A 12453-nucleotide genomic window follows, 5' to 3' on the forward strand; every position below is an offset into this window, starting at 1 on the left:
ATACGAAAAACTGTAAAAGAGATTTATGCACACCTCCTGGGATTGCGCAAACTCGGATTACAAGCATTTAGGACCAAATGAAGGTATTAAAATTATTTCCAGCTTGCTGGGAATAAATTTTTCGAATAAATCTAATTTGACTGGTCTATAACTAATTAAATAAATAAATAAATAAATAAATAAATAAATAAATATTGGGGACATCTTACACAGATCAAACCTAGCCCCAAACTAAGCAAAGCTTGTACTATGGGTACTAGGCGACGATATACATACTTGCTAATTGCTATTTTATTACTTAGTAGGCACCTACAGGTTCACGAAGACAAACTACAACATAATTAAAAAATCATGTACCTACTCAGTCAAGAAATAAAAAGAATAAAAAGAAATATTTTGAGATTGAGCAATATTTTTACCAAAGTAGGTAGGTAATACGTAGGAGGCTAACGCAAAATTGTAGTTTTTATATTGAATTTACACATTTATATCAAGGGCAAATGCAATGAAAAAAAAACAATTAGAAACTAGACTAAGACTTACATTTGCGAGGGCAGACTAAGCAAAACCCAGACTAGTCCCCATTTTCCTCTTCGGTTGTTCACTATCCTCTTAAGCCCACGGCTATGTACTGACTGTACACCACTCCGCTGCACCAAAAATGCTATAAAATTTTCGTTTTTTTTTTTGCGGCGGAGCTGATAATGACAATGTGGACTAATTGTTTCACAATGGTATTTTTTTTTTCTGAAAACCTTACACAAATTATTATCTTAAACCAAATCGCAAAATGTTATAAAAGTTATTGTTATTTAATAAAAAAAATTTTTTCGCCGCAAAAATAATTTTGGTGTTGTGTCCCGAATCCGTTTTTTTTTTAATGATTTCTATAGTAGAACCATAACATCCATTAGAACTAAAACTTCACAAACTTTTACTCGTTATTAGTCTACGTATATTATAAGAAAATAAAAGTGAAGATTAGTACATGAATTGATACTCTAAACTAAGCATTAATAGTTGTCCTGGTAAAATAGTAAATTGTGGTGGTAAATATTGAAAATGAATTTTATGGCCGAACGAAACGCAACAAGGCTAACAAACGTGGAGTAACCCATGGTCTAATAAAACATGGTCTTCCATTCCCAGAGTGACACGGGCCTACGTCACAATAACATTGCCACTTTATTTCAACATAACATGTTAAAGCCTGACAACAGTTTATTTGACCCTCGCCATTTTGCGGATTTTCAATGGTACTAATTTCTTTTACTGGCAACAAGTACTCTTTGACAACGAACGTTGGATGTCATCGAATGTAACCGATGTAAACAAACAAAAAATATCCACGAATATATTCAAATATAAACGGTTTTATTACAAAAATGCAAAAAAAAAATTCCAAAGATGCGAAAAAATTTTGTAGTGAATGCAATCAAATACTTACAGCTTAAAAAAGACGAAGGATTACATAGCATTCCAATAAACAATGTTTTAAAGTTGGTTGTTGACATGACCGGTATTGACATTTTATAGTGCGGTTGTATAGAACTGGTTAGTTGTTTGGTTTAAACTTTAATATTTCCTTTAATATTTCATTTAAGGTTTATGTAGATCGACGATAAAAAATATTTCTTAAAATAATGAGACGGTCTTGACTTTGCCCCCTGTACAAAACTAAGCCCCACACAAAAAGAGAATTCAAATAGACGACTTCGATAAATGTGCCATAAGGCATAAAATCCATGAATTTTATACCGTGCGAAAACAAGTTCCGAGTATCAAAACTCTGCTCACTGCTTTGAAAAAAGACATTGGATTTACAGGCAGCAGAGAGTACTTACGAAAACTGATGCACAGTATGGGATTCAAATATAAAAAAATGCAGAAACCAACGGTCAATATTGATGGAGCGTTCCGATATTGTGGTTTGGCGTGAAAGTTATTTGGATCAAATACAAGAAGCAAGGGATAAAAATATGCCTATGGTTTATTTGGACGAGACCTACATTCATACTTCTCTGAACCACGCCAAATGTTGGCAGAGCGAAAATGAACCTGGAGTATCGAAAGCCGTTTCAACAGGGAAACGACATATTATTGTTCATGCCGGTGGACCATCCGGATTTGTTCCTAATGCACTTCTGGTATATAATGATAAAGAAAAAAAAGCAGATTACCATGATTCGATGAATAAAAATAATTTTAAGAAATGGGTTACGCAGAAATTAATTCCCAATCTAAGTGAACCCACATGTATAGTTATGGATAATGCCCGATACCATTCCTTTCGCATTAATAAACCACCAACATCTGGCGACAGAAAGCATGTCATTGCAGAGTGGCTGCGTTCGAATAAAATTTCATTTCCACAAAAAGCATCCAAAGCTAGATTGGTGGAGATTTTGAGATGTCACAAACCTGAACCAATATATGAAATAGACACGATTCTCTCCACATACGGACACAAAGTGATAAGATTACCGCCATATCACTGTGATTTAAACCCTATTGAGATGATTTGGGGCATTGTAAAAGCTAAAGTGGCAACTAAAAATGTGTCTATCGATAATAAGGCTTTTCTAAAGCTTGTTGAAGATAGTTTTCAGGTATAAAACTTATTTTAATGTTTAGAACTTAGTTAAGTTATGTAAATTATTTTGAATTCAGTCTATGTCATTAATGATTTAAATTATTATCGTATAGGAAGTAACTAAAGAAAATTGGAGCAATTGCTGTGACAATGTTAAAAAAATTTAAGACGATTATAGGAATAAAGGTCCTATAATCGAATTGGAGACTGAACGTTTTATAATCGAGGTTGGTGGTCCTGAAAGCGACACAACATCTGATGAAAATCAGACTTCGTCAAAATCAGAAAACGAAGAATACATAAATATTGAATATTTAGAATCAGATTTTGACGAATAGGTAAATGAATTCTCTGTAAGCAATGTTTTGACATTATACGAGTATCAACATGAAGCCAATGCCCACTACCCCGACTATACATGACGTACGCACATTATTGCCATACGTAAGCTGTTTGCAGCGACACTATCTCAGGGTTAAATAAACTGTTGTCAGGCTTTACATGGGTACATTATACCTATGGTTAATAAGTTAAAATATTTCTTTATAATTTTATAATTTTCATTTATATGTATTTTAGCTTAAATTTTACAATAACACGTCATTTTTAATTACTCGTTAGCAATATCTTCCGATTCACGAAAGAAATTTCAGACTTTCGGGTAATTCTGTTTATACTACTGGCAACACAGGATAGCGCTGTGCACATTTGACAATTCGGATCTAGATAACTTCATGCCCTGACCGTCATCCTTGTCGAACGCGTGTTAATTGTTATTTCCTTCTCGCTCAGTGTCAGCAGTCGCAGTGTTTTCCAAACTTTTCACGTCGTAAGCTTGGTAATTAATGTGTAACTGTGAATTAGTTTTTTAAACGTTTGTCTTGTATAGATAAATAAAGTTTAATTTAATACATTAGATTTGTTTTATTTTACTACGTTTCTACATGAATAACTTAAAATTAATGCCGTTAAAATAATTTTCACCGTTGGTTTAAATTCTCCCACATTTCAAAGTTTGAGAACCTGTAAACAGCATGATGACGTAGGCGCGTGTCAGTTAGGTCATACGCGAATCTCGGAATGGAGTACCAGGCGGAGTATATTATTATACCATGGAGTAACCTGTTAATTCAGGTCTGCTCCGGCACTGAGCGATGATGCACGTGTCGTATGACGCTAGATCTGTCCAGCAAATGCGTAAGTATCTAATTTTGGTGTATTAAAATAATTTAATGCAATTTTGGTGGTGTATCTAACTAATGACAGTAATGACCGAAAAGTAGTTGTTTTTGTGTGAACTGTATTTAAAGCATGTTTATAGTTTCTTTTTTAAAATATAAACTTGAAACTGAAGTGAGTGATACGGTTTACTTTTAAATATACTTTTATGCAATGGTTCTAATTTTGGTGCATCAATTTTGGTGGTTTTGGTGGTAATTTGAAAACCACCAAAATTGCTTAATGCCACCAAAATTGATACTTATGAGCCATAACTAAGTAATTTTGTATTTGCTGTCATATATTTATATTTTGTATTTACAGCATTAATGACTAAGTGCATTGATTACCAGAAAAAAAAATACTTTACAATAAAAAAAATTCACTTTTTGTAATTGCACTGACGTTAACCTACATTATTTGATCGTGTAATGTTTTCATCTACCCTCAACTGGCTTAAGGAGCCATTTGAGGGTAGATTTCGTTTACTTTTATTGAAATACCTAAAGATACAGACAAAGATATGGCCAGTAAATCTAATTTTGGTGGCAACCAAATTATGAAAATCATAATATCTCTAAAACTACTATGTATAATGAAAGGCCATTACTACACAATATCGATTGTGACTATAGTTACGTATTATCGATACATAATTTAGACATAAACTACAAAAATAAAAAATCCCACCAAAATTAGGTAAATTTTGGACCTGTTGAAATTCACCCATATGTAGGAAAGATCCGGCTCAATATAACGTAGCCATCGCCTCCTAGCGAATGAAACCTCTCACACACTCACTCCCACAAAACAACACACCGTACTCTACAATCGTCCGCTCCCGGAGACTTCTCAACTATTACTTAGTATTTGCACCTGACTGCGACTTGATTGCCGACAAACAACATAAGCTTTATAAAGATTTTTTACGTTTTTGTGAATCAACATAGTCATCATCACTATAGCTTAATTATTGTCATATTCATCATATAATTTTATTACTATAGATTTACTATAACATATTAAATTTTATAGCGCACTGGCGCTAGCTGTAATGCTGTAAAATTATCCCTGAATCAATATCAATCAATCAAATAACTAAAACTGACCAAAATAAATAGAAAAAAGTTAATGAAATAAACGTTTTTAAGGTGGATGTACTTGCGAAATCATGCTAGAGATTTTTTTCATTATTTTTGTATATGTGTATGTGTAGCGCACATAGTAATTTTTACAATCCAAGAGAACAATTCAACGAGTTCGGACTATTCGGAGTGCGAGTGTGAATGAAAATATAATAACCGCAGTCCTATTAGAGTCTGTGCGAAACGAGAAGAGTCGTGAAATGTATGGGGCCCAATACATACCACGACTCTTCTCTTTCGGAACAGACTCTAACTGTAGTCGTTTCATAACTAAATCAAAACATATGCCGTGCATGTTTGCATAACTACCTACAGATAAAAAATGCTATATGACTCAAGAAATTGTAACTTTACCGTAATTAATGTCATTACAAAATATAAGACAAATTTTATGAGCTTTCCAAAACCATAACTTTTATTGGTGTATAATAATGATGAATTTTGTTCAGTTCGGTCACTGCGCAGGATAAAAAGCATCTCAGTCAATAACGGAGCAAACCTCAAATCTTGAAGGTGATTTCGAACTAAACCAACAATTTTAAGCAAACGCTTTAAACTTAAACTTTAAACAACACGTCGGCGACACGGACGTACTAAATAGCCGTCATATCAGTTTGACATTTGAAAATTAAACTAATGACAAATAGATAGCTTTCGTTGTCAGATCACGGAACTTGAAAAGGCTCAGGACCGCTTCGGCCTCAGTTTCATTTCGGCAACTTCTTAAGTAGTTCTCATTCGCATTTGGTCTACTGTTCCGATTCGCCAGCATTCCTATATCGTCACTTTCTTATCTCGCCCGCTTTCTTACGTGGGCCACTGTAGTAACTTGGTTATATTCCTAATTAGACTACAGTGCCGATTCGTCAACACTCCTAATTCGTCCATAGTGCTTACTCGTCAACATTCCTATTTAGACCACAGTGCCAACTCGTCAACTACATAGCAGCCCTAATAGTACATCATCATTATCATCAAAGTTATCTTTATGGTTAAGGACAAGTGTGACAACAGCAAATACTAATTGTAACTGCCGCATACTAGCTGGAAAATAGCACTTAAGAAGATATGAAGTGCACATTGACATTAATTTTATCTATGATTCAATGACACACATAAGTCAATTCAGTCAGTCGCTGAATCAAAAACTTCCAACAGTAAAATGTCGAATTTATATATTACTAAATCTCAGAGAGGCCGTGATTTGCTTGTTGTAGGCAATAAATACACGTACACTAAAAGTTCAGAGAATGTAAATTCTTCAAGGTGGAGATGCACAAATAGATGGGAATGTTCAGCGTCATTAACTTTAGATCGAGATCAAAAAAGAATTATGCGTGAAAGCCTACATATGTGTCGTCCAGATAAAACAAAATTAAAGGTGCGACAAATGATTGCAACTGCCAGAGAAGAAGTTTGCCAGAATTTAAAGTCTGTACAAGCAGTCTACGAAGAGATAGTGGAAAAAACGAAACACGACATTTCTCCGCAGCATGTTCCACCATATATGTCCGTAAAAAGCAGTTTATATAGAATGCGTAAAAAATATCTGGAAACTGATAAACTTATCTTTAGACATTTAAGCGAGGTAAAAGTGCCAAAAGGAATGGATAGCAAGTTTCACGTGATAGAGGATGGTGATGATGACAAAATTATCATCTTTTGTTCATTTCTTTCAAAAACCATTATAGAAACGAAAGTAAATGGTTCCTATTTCGGGGACGGTACGTTCAAATCTGCCCCAAAGCCCTTTTCTCAACTGTACATCATTCATTTAGACTATTGTTCGGACGAGAAACGCGTGTATATATTTCCAATAATATTCGCAATGTTGCCCAACAAAAGGCAAGATACGTACATACGCTTGTTTCATTTAATTAAAAATGAACTTGGCATTTCCATTGGTAGTTTTAAATGTGACTATGAAATTGCACAGTTTAATGCAGCTCGAGCAGTATTTCCGGACGCCGTGATCACAGGGTGCTACTACCACTTCAATAGAGCTGTGTGGAAGTGGGCTGATAAAAAAAAGGTCACGTCAACACCTGAAGGAAGAAAGGTAACACGATGGTGTGCGAATTTTGTTTTACTTCCACCAAACTTCATGCCAGAAGCTTGGGATGCTATAATACGCGAAGCACCAAATACCACAGAATGTAATATTTTCAAAAAATATTTTCTTGACCAATGGTATAAAAAAAGTCACAATTTCTTGAGTTGCTCTAACGATATCCACCGGACGACCAATTCAGCAGAAGGCTACCATCGGAGACTAAATTCAAAGTTGCATGGCAGTGAAAAACCAATTTTTTTTTTATCTGCAAGCTGATAATGCAAGAGGCCAGTCATTTTGACTGCAAAATTATGAGGAGTGCATTTGGGCCGTTTCCAAAAAATAGGAGCAGTAAAGACATTTACTTCGATAAAAAAATAATGTCATTGCGGAGGAAACTCACGGTGACAGAGATATCTGCTATAGATTACCTAAAAAAAATGGTATACATTAAGATGGCGTGTTAACTGATGGTGTTGACCCTTTTGTGCCTTTCGGGGAAGGAGTTCAGATTCTACTTGTGTCTGTTTCACAGCACGTCTGTTTCTTACTTTACCGGATTCTTGGCTGGATTCTTCTTTGGTCGGTTTCTAATCAGGTCATTTTGTTAGGTTGTCAAATAACAGACCTATTAAGATTCTGATAATCAAATAAGAATTTGATAATCTAATAAAATGACATGCTTAGAAACCGACCAAAGAAGAATCCAACCAACTAAGAATCCGGTAAAGTAAGAAGACGTGGTGCGAAACTGACACAAGTAGAAACTGACCTCCTTCGCCGAAAGGCTTCTGTGTATGAAGTAGGTTTGTACGTATTATTATTTAAATATTGAAGGATTATTTATTTTCATAAGAAATTTAGCTAAGAAAAGTTCTTTTTTTAAGTTTAAAGCGTAATTTTTTTAAATTATGTAATTTACTCTAGTAAATTACACTTTTTCAAAACCTGCGTTGTAATTGTAAAATATAAACAAGTGTACAGTGTTGTCGTGTTTTTTTCTATATAGAGCGATTTTCGATATAGATGTCGGATTCTTTCTGGAAAGATTAGCATGGAAAGGCTCGCTTTTTAAAACGTAACTTTGGAGTACACTCAGTACCGTTAGAATGTATTTCTGTTTTTCATTTAAGTCTGAATTGTTTTGTTGCATAAGTATTATTAAAAAAATACACTAATTATTTTATACTCTGATCGTAGTTAATTATTTTATGGTGCTCCCACACTGGCTGTTATAAATGTTATATAACACAGTGTAACAAGGATAGCGTTATAAATGTAACATTGTTAAGATGAACAGGGAGAGTTAATGTTATATAACATTTATAACTATGTGTGGGAGCACCATACGGCCTTCTGGAATGTTCTATCTACTACAGAAATATAACTTTAACGTGCACTTGGTCACGATATTTGCTTCTAGCGACTACTACAAATAAAAACCATTCATCAAATTAGACAACATTTATATTTGTAATGACAAAAAAACTGAACGCACTATACTCTAATACCAACTTAAACATAATACATTTGCATACTGCTCCTGTGTTCTTTAAAACATGGGGTTATTTACACTCGATATTGTAAAATGTATGAAATTCAAAGCTTGCTTGAATATATTACTATATCCAAAGCATAGAGTTATATATTTGACAGAGGGAATGTCACTTAAGACAAACTGTGACACTGCAATGGCGGACGGTTTGAAAGTGTGCGTGTAGACGAGTGATACCATGTAACACAAATTCTCCCCTAATGGTGAAACAATTATTTTCAATATCGTCCTTGTTTTCAAATATTGTTTAAAGTAGGACAGTTTTACGTTAGACAATAAAATTGTGTGTACCTAACTGATTTTATAGGTCTTGAAAATGCGCATTACCTGCAAATTACTTTGTGCAAATATTATTTTCAATACCTAATGATATTTAACTTGTAACACATCTGGTTTTAAACAAAAAATAAATATAAGGTAAATGTACTAGTGCTCGACATGTTAATGCCCAATAGATGACACCTTGCTGTCACCTATATTGACAATGGTTTAAGTTTCAAGATGACATGTACTGGACTGGGACCGCGTCGAGCACCATGAGTATGTTTACCTTACATAACAAATAAACGTTAACTATCAAACATTATTCATGTAAACGTCTTTAATCTCCTTATTATCGGGAAATTACCATACCGACCTAGTTTGAAATGCAAAATCATTAATTTAGCTATTTACCTAAATATCCTAAATTATCTCTTTTATATACATTATGATTTAATAAGAAGGGCATTAATTACCCTACTTTCGGGAAATTACCCTATTCAACTTACTGGTCACACTCCTGTTTCGCATTTATAAACAATGAAATATGGAGATTTTATGTACTATACCGTGATAATTGATAAAATTAGCTATGAAAAGTTATTCCGTCACTTTTTTTCTTTCGATCGGTACAATTCTTGCAGGATTTAACTACGCATGCCGGCATATTTTACATTTTTCTTGGACATATTTACTTCACTGACGTTTCGATCCGTCTGACGGCAAATTGGTGGATGAGGGCATTGAGATAACTGTCAATGTGTGTGTGTTACGCGTAAATACTAGGAAATTGGTGGATGATGGAATCACAGTTTTTGTCTTAGCAAAACTACGTCCGTAGTATTCTAGGTCCATGATCCAAAGTATGTGTTTCGTCAAAATCATGGTAGACTGGGCCTTCTCTCAATGTGATCCAATGGTTTTCTTGTAAATGTTCTTGACATACTAGGCTCTCCGAAGGTAAATATATGTTGTGGTTACATAACAAATTCAGTCTTATAAAATTATTAACCTTTGAGAGGTGAGTAATTGAGCATCCTATAAAGATGCAGCTATTTCTGTCAGTATAGACTCGCACCAGATCTAGGTGGTGGGAAGTATTTTGTTCCGTATTTTCTTGTTTGGGATAGCCTACAAAAGCCCTCTCTCCACTCATGTTAAATATTATCTTTATTTGATTTACGTTAGTTGATACAAATGTACGCTGACACTGTTGACATTTACCATAGGTATTATAAAATGTTAGTAAAAAAAATAGTTCTTTTATATGGCCAGGATCTCCAGTCAAATCACATTACCACAGAGTTCTTATAGTTCGAATCCCGGTAAGGGCATTTATTTGTGTGACGAACACGGGTATTTTCTATTTATTTACGTATGTATATTATATATCGATATATTTATATATAATTACAACGATTTGTCTAAGTACCCGCAACACAAGCCTTCTTGAGCTTACTGCGAGACTTAGTCAATCTGTGTAAGAATGTCGAAATAGAGTCGAAAAGTGGTAGACCACTTTTTTGGCTGACTGTACCCTACTATGTACGGCAGCGATAACAAAACGAGTTCATCTGGTCTGATCGGTAGGACAAAGCGGAATTATGATTTTCGGTAGTCCGATCAATCGGATCAATCGGAAAAAAAGTTCATGTGGTCCGACCGGTAGGACAAAACCGGTAGGACCACGTGGCCAGAGGGGTTGGTATAGTTGTTTTCAGTATTCATTTATCAATTTCATCGTATCAATTTACGCCCTATTATCAAGCACATACGAGTATATTGATCGAATGGTGCAACAGTTTATCGAAACCAATGATTTCCATCCTGTAATCGAAATTCAAACATTTGCTTCGATAACAAGTACATTATATCGCCTATTCCACTTATCCCTACCGCGATATCCCCCCAGTGGCGATACGTGGAATATTTTTATGCACACCGGATGAGAATAAAATTAAAGTTACACAACTGATAAACAACATTAAGCACCATTAGGCAGAGTACTCTCGATGCCTTGAGAGTACAATACAATAATGCATTTAGGATACTGTTGACTGTTGAGTCTGCCGCGCCCGCGCTTCTGCATCAGGTAGGTATATTCGCGGAGGCTCGAATCAGGCCATAATGCGTAAGCGTACTGCCATACTAATGGGGCGGTTGAGCGGTAGCTCCCAACAGTTTGCTACATGTGCTGGCCGGGAGGCTAGACTGCCCGTTCCAACACCACTGGATGCTGTTGCACGTACAGTAAAGCGGTAGTGTTTGAAAAGTAGCAGTATTCGTTATGTTAAATAATTAAATTTTGTATTATTATTTCTAATTTAATGTGTCCTTACTAAAATTATTTTATTGTATTACTAACAAATAATATGGGCTTATGTCTGAAATAAATTATTGAAATTAAAATTAAGCGGGAATTGGTATTCAGTATTCATTTATCAATTTCATCGTATCAATTTACGCCCTATTATCGAGCACATACGAGTATATTGATCGAATGGTGCAACAGTTTATCGTAACCAATGATTTCCATCCTGTAATCGAAATTCAAACATTTGCTTCGATAACAAGTACATTATATCGCCTATTCCACTTATCCCTACAGCGATATCCCCCCAGTGGGGATACGTGGAATATTTTTCCATCTATTTCTACTAGTAGGGATACTTTTCCTTCTATCCCTACTAATTGATGCCAATTGGATTTTTTTCCGCATATCCCTACCATTTTCCCCCTGGTAGGGATAAATGGATTTTTATCCACCCGTACCTACCTACTGTTTTCCTCCCTGGGGGGACAGGTGGAATTATTTCTATGTACACTCATTGGTTTCCCCCCCGGTGGGGATAGGTGGATTTTTTTTCACTTATCCCTACTACCTGGCTATTTGGTAGGGATCCATGGAAACTTTTCCAATCATCTTAACCTCATTGTATTTTGGTAGGGATACATGGAAACTTTTCCAATCATCTTAACCTGATTGTATTTTGGCAGGGATACATGGAAACTTTTCCAATCATCTTAACCTGATTGTATTTTGGCAGGGATACATGGAAACTTTTCCAATCATCTTAACCTGATTGTATTTTGGCAGGGATACATGGAAACTTTTCCAATCATCTTAACCTGATTGTATTTTGGCAGGGATACATGGAAACTTTTCCAATCATATTAACCTGATTGTATTTTGGCAGGGATACATGGAAACTTTTCCAATCATCTTAACCTGATTGTATTTTGGCAGGGATACATGGAAACTTTTCCAATCATCTTAACCTGATTGTATTTTGGCAGGGATACATGGAAACTTTTCCAATCATCTTAACCTGATTGTATTTTGGCAGGGATACATGGAAACTTTTCCAATCATCTTAACCTGATTGTATTTTGGCAGGGATACATGGAAACTTTTCCAATCATCTTAACCTGATTGTATTTTGGCAGGGATACATGGAAACTTTTCCAATCATCTTAACCTGATTGTATTTTGGCAGGGATACATGGAAACTTTTCCAATCATCTTAACCTGATTGTATTTTGGCAGGGATACATGGAAACTTTTCCAATCATCTTAACCTGATTGTATTTTGGCAGGGATACATGGAAACTTTTCCAATCATCTTAA

The 12453-nt window shown here is 35.0% G+C and overlaps 1 long non-coding RNA gene across 1 annotated transcript; it reads left to right on the forward strand.

Moving 5' to 3' along the window:
* The first annotated feature begins 1203 nt into the window (after positions 1-1203).
* Positions 1204-2058, forward strand: LOC134805238 (uncharacterized). The gene is made up of 2 exons (XR_010146257.1): positions 1204-1554; positions 1605-2058. It is a non-coding gene; the product is annotated as an uncharacterized LOC134805238 (long non-coding RNA).
* Positions 2059-12453: the final 10395 nt, after the last annotated feature.

This window comes from Cydia splendana, chromosome Z (assembly GCF_910591565.1).
Source record: "Cydia splendana chromosome Z, ilCydSple1.2, whole genome shotgun sequence".
In the NCBI taxonomy this organism is placed as follows: Eukaryota; Metazoa; Arthropoda; class Insecta; order Lepidoptera; family Tortricidae; genus Cydia; species Cydia splendana.